Here is a 10226-nt window from a genome sequence, read left to right as displayed (position 1 = left end):
AATGCCCACTTGTCTCTGTCCTCCAGGCAAGGATCACAACTGCACTTACAGTCAACTTGCACTCAAATTTGACTTCAGCTTTGACTCTAGAAGCTTACGTAGAGTTGCATCAAATCTGCACCTCTCTCTCTCTCTCTATATATATATATATACACACACACACAGAACCATAAAATCACAGAAACATTAAGGTTGAAAAAGACATCTAAGATCATCAGGTCCAACCCCAACCCACCCCCACTGTGCCCACTGACCACGTCCCTCAGTGCCACATCTCCACGGTTCTTGGACACCTCCAGGGACAGTGACTGCACCACCTCCCTGGGCAACCCGTGCCACTGCATCATTACCCTTTCTGAGAATTTTTTTCCAAATATCCAACCTCATATATATGAATATGAAAAAGAAAGACTGCAAGTTAACATTATACTGGAAACTTGCGTATTTGTCCTAATGGTCATCTGATATTTACTAGAAATGAACTCAGAGTTTGTCAAGAACAATCTTTGTAAACCAAACTCCATATTAGCAGGTGTAGTGGAAAGATAAAAACCCTTAGGAGCTCAAAAAAAGGTTGAGTAATGATTGCTAAGCCAGCAGATAGGGATATTTTGGTGTGAAGAGTGGGAAGAATAAATATATATGTACATATGGCCCAAGTTATTTAAGGTCTTAGATTATTTGTGAATTGTTTTATATAGTACACGGTATTAAAAAAAAATCAGCTTCTATCAGTAGAGCTCACACAATTGTGTCTGGAAACAGCCCAGTTATTTGCCAGTTTATAGCACAGGGATGGACTATGTTATCTCAGGGAGCACCTGGACAGTAACGGCCAGCAAGTATTGCTTTATTGATGGTGACTGTTGTCAACGTTAACAAGAGCAGATGGAATAATGAAACATTTGTGTACACATTATCTGATGCAAAAAGTGCAGTCTCCATCTGACCGCCTCTTGGTTTACAAATCAGATTGGCTATAATCTGAACCAAATTGTTAGGGAAATATTATCTGATGAAAACACGCCAAAACACATTATTCTCTTAGTGAGTATATTCCACCACTGTATCACTCTACTATTATGTTATTGCATGTGTTTCTAGCAGAAGATTCTAAATGTTGTCATATTCATATTATATTTAATTATATTGCATGCTGTTTTTAAAAAATAAAATAGATGATGAAAAGCAATAGAGGCCGGCATCTGTTCTTCCACCATAAATGTTTCCAAGTCATAAAGAAGTCTCAAGACACCCATCATAAATACATGGCATAAAAGGAGCCTTACTACCGGTCCACCAGAACTGAGACCCAAAGCCCTGTGTACAGAGGAGTGTGAGCCTCTTCCCTAAACAATTTATACAAGTGCTGCAGTTATGTACACTGTGGCTGGTGGAGAAAGGAAATGGGGAATAAATTCTGGTTTTCCATCTATCTCATCCAACCAATCTCTCTCACGGAACTGTTTTCAGAGGTGATTGATTTGAGCGTGGTGAAATGTGCCAAAATGCCATGGTTTCTGCCTCCAGACACCATGGGAATTTGGTTCCTGTTGACAAGTCACAAGCCATTAGCATAGACAGTCCGCTTAGAAAGAAAAACATCCCGGCCCCAGATGATTGTTCTCTGAGTTCTTGGTGTTCTGAAAAAATAAAATAAAAATCCATTAACATAATTGAGCTCCTAATTTTGTTGATCAGAAGCAGCAGTGTGTTTTACGCACTCGGACAAAGTGTCCTGCTGTGCAGAGGAGGGGACACTTTTTGGCCAGGTCCGACGTGAGCCCCAGGGCAGGTCAACATGGCTCTCAGCGCCTTGCTTTCAGTCAGCAGCCAGCACCACAGCTCAGGGAACCAACTGCCAAAGGCAACAGCAGGGCTGGAGGACATTTTTGGAAATAAACCCTCTTGGCCTCAGTCCTGTGAGTCAGAGAACACGGGTGATTTTGTTATGACCCCTGGGTGATGGCTGCTGGTCCTTCAAAACATCTTTTTCTCTGGGTGCTCATGGTCACCCCACCAGTAACAGGTGGTGGTGCTGCCTGTAAAAATAAGGACCTCCAGGTCTTGAGAGCTAAAAGAAGTGGACAACTGTCACAGTTTTGCTAGCAGCAATCTCAACCCATCCTCATATGACAGTGATACTGCTGTGTGGGGGGCTCTGTGCAGAAGGAACAAAAGCCCTTTGGTCACCAGAACACCAAGGCTGGAAAATCAAGCGATGCATTACAAGGATCTGCAACCTGTTTTTGGGGTAGGCTGCAACCAGGCCCTTGTTAGCAGCTGGGCATGCCCAGCACCCATCCCAGTATGCCTGCTCTCACATGGGGCGTCCCAAGGCCAAGCTCCCAGTGCACCTTGTATTTGCTGGAGGTCACTGGTCCAGGCTGCACTGCAGGGCAGGATTTACACACAATAAGCAGCTTTTTGAGATTGAGTTAGCACCTTGCCATCACTCCGATTATTAATACACACAGGGTGGAGGTTTATTGCTCTGTGTAGTGCAGACCGATAAAGATTATCACTTAATTAATTCACAACTGGTGTGTTGTTAGGCTTGAAGCCAAGTGCTCTGTTTTATCAGCGTGAATAAACACTCTGGAGTAATTTCTTCATAAGTCTATCCTAAACTGCCTTCTGAAGCTTAACCTGTAGAAAGAAATTAGCTTGAAAGTGAAATAACAAACACCACCTTGCTCAGGGTGGTAATGCTTCTTGCACAACACTACAGCAGAGTGGTGAGGTCCTAGGCTACAGCAAGTGAGGATTTGTTCAAATTCAACAGCCATTAGCACAGAAACAAAGGAAAGAAACTGCTTACCTTCAGAAGGCCTCAGGTATGCAGAGATCTCCAGCAAGATGCCCTTGCCTCCACTGCCAGCCCTTAAATGAGGTCTGGGAAGGAGTGGATCCTGGCTCCACCCCTTCCAGTCACTCAGGTGCACTGCATGCACCTGAGCTCCCCTGGGTTGGCCCTGCCTTCCCACCAGGTGCTCAATCACTGGTTCAGGCCATGACTTAGCATTTCTGCTACAGGACAGGACCTGTTTGATACTACAGTGCTGCCAGGTGGGTGATACTTAAGGCTAATTTCACCTGAGAACATCCAATAGCAGCACAGTGTCTCATGTTGTTAGGCAGTGTTCTTGCTGTCCAGGGCTGTGCCCACAATTAGCTGCATGGCATGGAGCATTGGAAGAGAAGAAACTTGCACATTCCTTTAGTATAGATGTGCTGGGGTGTGTGTGACTTATTTCAGCCCTTCCTTCCAGGAAGTCACTCCCCTGGCATCAGAGCAAGGAGCTCCGGGAAGCCAGGAGAAAACCTCCATGTGATAAATAGCACAGGAGCACTTTGGAGACTTGGCACCACCTCCAGCTTCTCCTGCACGCAGAGGCTCTTTCACTGAAGATGCTCAGGCACCATGAAGGGATGCTGTCATTGTGCCTGCCTGAGTGCACAGAGGGATCCTCAAGGAGCAGCTGCAGATTTGCGGAGCAGCTATTGCTTCCAGGCATGGGAGTGCTGGGGGCAGAGGTGTGCCCCTGGGCTAGTGGGGTTCTGCAGCAGCACTTCATGGTCTTACAAATCAGACCATAATTTATTAGGGGAAGGGAACTTGGCCCACTGTGGAACTGGCTTCTATATCTTAAACAAATGGCTTAAAGAAAAGCAACATGTCTCATCTTTGCATTGGAAAGCATCCCAGCACAAGGTCTGTTTGCCTTACTTTGGCAACTGTGGCTGAAAAGGAATTTGTGAAGGGGAACAGCAAAAAAAATAAATGATTTGGAGCAGCCTGGTCAGGCTGACACCTCCATCTTCCTGGCAGGTCAGGCCACGCTGACCCATTCCATTGCACAGCTGCTGCCCTGGGACATGGAAGGATGGCTGAGACACACAGAGACAGACCAGATGTGGGATTCAAACCCTGGTACCAGCAGGGGAGAGACACTTATATTTGACTGGTGAGGTTGTCCTGAAGAACTCAGTATTTTGAGACCACAAATGTTGACCTTCCTACTTAATTTCTAGGGGTGAGCTTGCATTTGTACAAGCTCACACTGGGTAAATTCAGACTCCTCTCTTGAAAGATTTCCTTTAGAATCACAGAATCATTCAGTTTGTAAAAGACCACTAAGATCATCTAGTCCAACCATCAACCCATCACCACCATGCCCACCAGACCACATCACTCAGTGCCACAAAGGCAGTACTATCCTTCTGAAAACATACCTTCCTCATTTGGTACCAGTCTTAGTTTGAATTCAAGAGGATGAGTTCCCTTTGTGGGGTAAGCGTGGCTGGAAGGGGCACTGCAGATTTGGACTACTGAGGATAGCATAACTTACTTTTGGGGATGAGGAGAAGTGATTTGCTGTGGCTTTTGCTGGTAACATGGCACCTCCATTGTGCTTAGAATGGGATGTCAAATAGGATCAGCGTGCTTCTACTCCTGGAAACAGCAGTGAGCTCACACACTTGTGTTAGAGATGGCAGCATGAGTTCAAGAGGATTAGCACGTTTACAGTCCTATTAGCCCTACACACATATCTGCAGCCTTCTCTGGAGCCACGTAGGGCTGCAGTCGAGTTCAATGGGCTTTTATTGCCTGGCCACATAGGAGTGCCAGGACTGCACTGCGGCACTACCAGCTTTGTCCCCTTCATTCCCACTGGTAGCCAGCATAGAAACAAAAAGCAACACATCTGCCTAATTTATCAATCAACATTTGCCCTGGTTTTATGCTGGATCTGTTCTGCTGTTTCTTCCCCTTCCAAAGATGGCTTTGTGCCCCAGGAGGTGCATTAGAGCCACGAGTAAAGGCAGAAGGAGTGTGTCTCAGTTAGCCTTGTCTGCACCCAAGTCAGCTGCTGCATCTCCTGCAGCTCTGTGCTTGCTGTCACCCTTGGGGGGGGGGGGGGATGGGATGTGACAGTGATACCAGCATTCTCATGATTGTACTGCAGAGCTTTGAAAGCAGCAACTGATTATTTCTCACCAGGGCTTTCTGCTGCTTCTTAATTTCTCCAGCTCTCTTTCCTCTGAAAGGGTCTTTGGGGGAAAAAAAAAAGCAAACAAAAAAACCCGACTAGATTGGATCATCCCATTTCCACCTACTAACACACATCACATTATAAACTCACCTGAAGTTACTTGCTGAGGTTGCCTTTCTTCTTTACACAGAAAATCAGATTGCAAATACAGACACCCATAGTCCATAACTGCTGCAGGAGGAAGGGGTGGTTGCAGACCCCCATCCCAACACCCTGCCCAAAGCAGCCACAAGGAGCCATACTGCCAGGGAACTTTTATTGCATGTTTCAGGCAGCAAAAAAACATTGTACACCCATGTGTCAGATGCCTGACTGATGAACCATGCCTGGGAAAGCCTCTGACTAAGCCTAATTAGTCAATTATGACTACTTTGAGGAACCACTTAACGCACCTCTGTAACACGCACAAGCCTCAGCTGCATCCTGTGGGTGTGTTACACTAGCAGCAACATTTTCCACGATCCCAGCACCTCCTTACTGAGCTGAAGGTTTGCTGAGGGCACCTCAGCTGCTCACAGTCACCCAGAAATGAAAGGGGAGGTGACAAGCTGGCTTAGCAGCTTTTGCTAAGAGAACAATCCCCATAGCTCCGTGCTCCTAAAGAGAAACAGGGATGTCTGCTGGCATAACACAGAACATAGCCATCACCAACAGCTCTGCTGCAGTACCACCATGCCAGCAAGCCCAGCTCCTCCCCATTCTTTTATCCCAATTCCCAGGTGCGTGGCAATCGGGCAGCCCCCATGAGAAATGGTGCAACATGCTAATTAATGCCTGCTGTCCCTGTGCTATGTGAGCCCTTTTGTGCTGGATGGAGAGATGCATCACAGGCTCCCCAGAGAGATATCCCATATGGGATAACCTGTTACTAATCGCTGAGCCTTCAAAACCATTCAGAAGGAAATGCCTGGGATCCTCCAGGCAGTGGAATGCTATGAACCCTGGCTGGGCTGGAACTGAGCATGGGGTGCAGCGTGGTGCGAGCTCAGGCAATGGCAATGCCTATATAAAATAAAATAAAATTTGTGATCAACTGTTTTGAAGGATGAAGCACAGGAAGAGTAGAATTTCATCAAAAATCTCTGACAAACACCTTGAGAACTCATTGAGAATTGCAGCCCCCGCCATTGAGCCAGGGACTGTTTCACCAAAATAAGGTTACATAGCCCACTGGTTTTATGGTTCTGGTGCTCTCTTTTTGATATGTTTTAATAAAAACATTAAAGATTAAGTTTTGTTATTTTATATACAGTAACCATAGTATATATTTAATGAGGGCTGCTCTGAAAGTGTTGCCTCCTATTTTACGATGTTGGCTCAGGATGTCAGAGGCAGATGTTGGATGTATAGCAGTAGAGGTTGAACCTTCCCACCAATATTCCATTACATTTTGTTGCCATGTGACAGATGGCAGCAGAGGGGGACTCTGACACAATGGCATCTGACATGGAAGTGTGTATGAAGCAAAGGGGTGGGACTGAATTCCTCCATATAGAGAAAATGTCACCCAGTGGCCTTCACTGACACTTGCTGAATGTTGATGGAGACCAAGCAGAGGATGTGAGCACAGTGAGGCGGTGGGTGGTGCATTACAGCAATGGTGACAGCTACAGTGGATCACCTCTGCTGGTGCAGATTTTTATGAGTGTGGCACGCAGAGTCTTGCTCATCACTGGCAAAAATGCATAGCTAATGGTGATGACTGTGGAAAAGTAGAGTTTTGTAGCTGAGAATTTGCTCAAAGTGTTATTGTGCTCTTTGTATCTGCTGCCATTTCCATGGAAATAAATAGGAGGCATTACTTCTGGAGCGACCATGGCCCAAGGCAATTCCTCTTCACTCAGTGCAGCCCAGGCAAGCCAAAAGGTTGAACACCCATGTTTTAAGCCAACAACCTGATACCACGGACAAATAAACCCAAACCCCTCCCTGGTTAATTCTTGGATGCTAGAGCAGTCCTTAGGCATTTAAAAACTTTAATCCTTCAGCAAGCATAGAATGCTTACTGCAAGCACTTTCTAAAACAGAGGCAGCCAATTCATCTCATACACTTCTGGCTTTAGCTCAGCTTGGTGAGACATTATACGAAAGAAACACGTCCCAACAAGCGTAATCTGGGGCACTGGAGGAAGTCGTATTTTTAATTACTCTTGGCGTTTCGGTGCTGTTGGGTGCCAGCAGCCTGCTGGAGAATGACATCACTGTGGGCACTGGCGAGTGCCAGTCTGCAGCACCAGCCTGCTTTCCCATCACTGGGAGGAGGCTTCTACCTGTGTATTTCATCTATCTTTTCAGTTTTGGAACTTAAAATGTACAGGCATTTATCTTCTTACCAAGAAAGCAGAAGGCCTCTAATTTTATGTCTGCAAATAACTATGGGCAGTTAATTTTCCCAATCAATTTACACATGACAGCATATAGCTGCGGCATTAGCATATACAGATAGCTTTCCATATATACAGTATTTAACTGGATTTATTGATTATTTATTGAGAATTAGATTTTCTTCCCCAAAAATGCGTTTATGAAAGCAGCCTGAGGAATGTCTTTAATTAGCTGGCAATCGTGCAGCACTGTATGTAAAAATGTACCAATATCAAAGATTTCAGGGCTCGTGGTGAGACTGTGGCATCTTTGTGTATTTCAAACGTGGAAATTCCTTTTGCTCACAAGCGAAGGGGAATTCCTTCTTGGTTCCTAGGGACCGGCTTGACACTTATACAACACAGACTGATGGAGTCACCAGGGTCGGAAAAGACATGTAAGATGATCTAGTCCAGCTGTCCACCTACCACCAATATTGACCACGTCCCTCAATGCCACATCTCCATGTTTCTTGAACACAACAAGGAACCCTCTGCCTTTCCAAGAGGATGCTCAGACCTGCTGAGAGTTCAGGAGGGACCGAGTGGGGCTGTGCACGTCTCCATGTCTCTGGGTCAGGATGCATCACTGCTGCCAGAGCCCTGCAGGACACAGACAGATTGCATTGACAGTGCTGAGGAGATGGGCTGGGGAGCTTAAATGTAGTCATGTATCCTGAGCCAAGGCAAGCACTCCTTCTTTTTCACAAGAACTAAAGCAAGCATTTAAAAGTTAGTCATTTTTCCCAAGAGATTAATTGCTGGCCAAAAAATACATTTTAAATCCATTGCTGTTGGCAGTGTAAAGCGCCGTTTTTGTGTAGATATTCTGATGATACCTTCATAGCCTATTGCTTCTCTCTCTGATCTATGGGATTCGGTACATTCTGCTCTTCATGTCACTGTTAATTAAGGAAATTGGTCCTTAATCTGCTTTCATAAACAATATTTTTTCCCTACAGGTTGCGTAGCTTTTGGATGTGACCCTCAGAGGAGCAGACACGGCTCTTCAGGCTCAGCCTGCAATTCCTCAGGAGCTGTCACTGCTGCGTGCTGCTCTGCCAACCATCCCTCGTGCAGGCTCATCCTATCTTTCTTTAGAGCTCTTCCAGCCCAAAAGGGTGAAGGAAAGGCTTAGAGAATCTACTTGGCAATCAGTGCTGTAGCCTTTCTGTAAGCTTCTTCCCAGAGGGCAGTACAGTACAAAAGACCTTTCCTTTCCCTAAGGTGACTCTGCTAAGACCATTCTTGGGCCACCAACCTGAGAGCTGTTAGCACACCCACACCTGCTGCCCCATCGCTAGGGCTGGATCTCCAAGCAGCTCCCTTCCCCTTTTTTGGACAGGAACACCCCATCCTGCCCAGCTCACAGGTTGTCATCCTTGGACAACCAATATCCAGTGCTGCAGAGGAGCTGGGAGCCAGGCTCTGGCAGCGTGCGTGTGTGGGAGGACGTGCTGGTGGTGAAACCGTTCCTTCATCAGTATTCAATTTGTTTTAAAAACAAATGAAACTCCTGTGAGATGTGATGTATTGTTTAATCAGCAGGGAGCTGGTTCACAAATGAAAATGTGTGGCTGAGCCAGATGCAAAATTCTTGGAAATAACTCTGCAATTGCACTGGGACGAAAACACCCCAGGGCAGACCTTCCTGGAGGGGAAAATGCGATTCCAGTTCTGCTCAGTCCTCTTTAAATAGAGAGCAGTCTGAATGGGTACCCTCAAAGGATAGTCAGAGTGGAGATCCAAAGAGAGGCACTGACCTGCTTTCCTTTGGAAGCTTCTCAAGTGATAAGTTACAGTGCTGTAAACCTCAGAGGTCAGGGCTCTTTATCTCTGAGACTTGGAGCATGATTCCACCCCAGCCAGACTGAAGCTCATTCATCCCTCTCCAACACCTCTGGTATTTGTGAGAGCCATGAAACAGATGGTAAACCCATGGTGGCTGCTGTGGTTGCTCGGTGGGCTCAAGGGAAAGCCACAGCTCAGCAAATTTGTCCATAAGGATTTGGTTCCTAGGCTCAGTGTGGAAAGCAGGAGCTGTGCTGCCAGGTGTACTGTCCAATGGGGCCGTGCAAACGAGCTGCATCACCACCTCCATTTTTCCAGCTCGGTTGCTGGAAGAAGGAGCAGCTCTTAATTTATTTGTTTGCACATGGAATAAGATCAGGACAGAGAAAAGCCTGGAAACAGTGGTACAATGTGACCCTGCACATAGTGACATAGGTAGAGAGACAGACAAGTTATGTCTGAAGCAGTGGAGCAGATCCAAACATTTTTTCATATTTTGTATCCTGCCTTTCATGTTTTCAGCAGTAGGAGAAATGTTTTCTTTACATTTCTGCCTGCAAAAACAATTATGGATGTTAATTACGTTGACCAAGAGGTGGGACAGGAGCTGGACAGGAAGGGCTTTTCTTTGCTCGTAAACAGGAAGACTCAACCTTTCCCACCATTCTCCATGTTCTGGAGATGGAGGTGTCGTGAGGATATCAAGGAGCTGGAAAATGAGACCTCAGTGGGAAAAGCAGCGTAATGCAGAATTGAACAAACAAGCAGCGTGGAACAAAGGAGCCAGCACTCTCTAGGAGCAAACCATGCTCCTGTCCTGTTGCAGGCAAAGCCATGGGAAGGGAGCAGACACCCTGCTGTCCCTCTGGGAGTTCTCCAAGATGTTCCTGCAACCTCCCTTGAGAAGCAAGGAAGCACCCACCTCCCTCTGCCCTCCATGTGTTGCCGAGATGGCAGAAAGCTGGAGGACCCTGAGCTGGCAGTGAGTAGATAAACTGTGTTGTTATTGTATATT

The 10226-nt window shown here is 46.2% G+C and overlaps 1 long non-coding RNA gene across 1 annotated transcript; it reads right to left on the bottom strand.

Moving 5' to 3' along the window:
• On the bottom strand, nt 830–2848 carry LOC110405577. Its single transcript, XR_002442961.1, has 3 exons — nt 2822–2848; nt 1725–1920; nt 830–1643 (listed from the first exon to the last, which is right to left on the bottom strand). It is a non-coding gene; the product is annotated as an uncharacterized LOC110405577 (long non-coding RNA).

Source organism: Numida meleagris, chromosome 12 (assembly GCF_002078875.1).
Source record: "Numida meleagris isolate 19003 breed g44 Domestic line chromosome 12, NumMel1.0, whole genome shotgun sequence".
Lineage (NCBI taxonomy): Eukaryota > Metazoa > Chordata > Aves > Galliformes > Numididae > Numida > Numida meleagris.
This window is presented reverse-complemented; position numbering and strand designations above follow the sequence as displayed.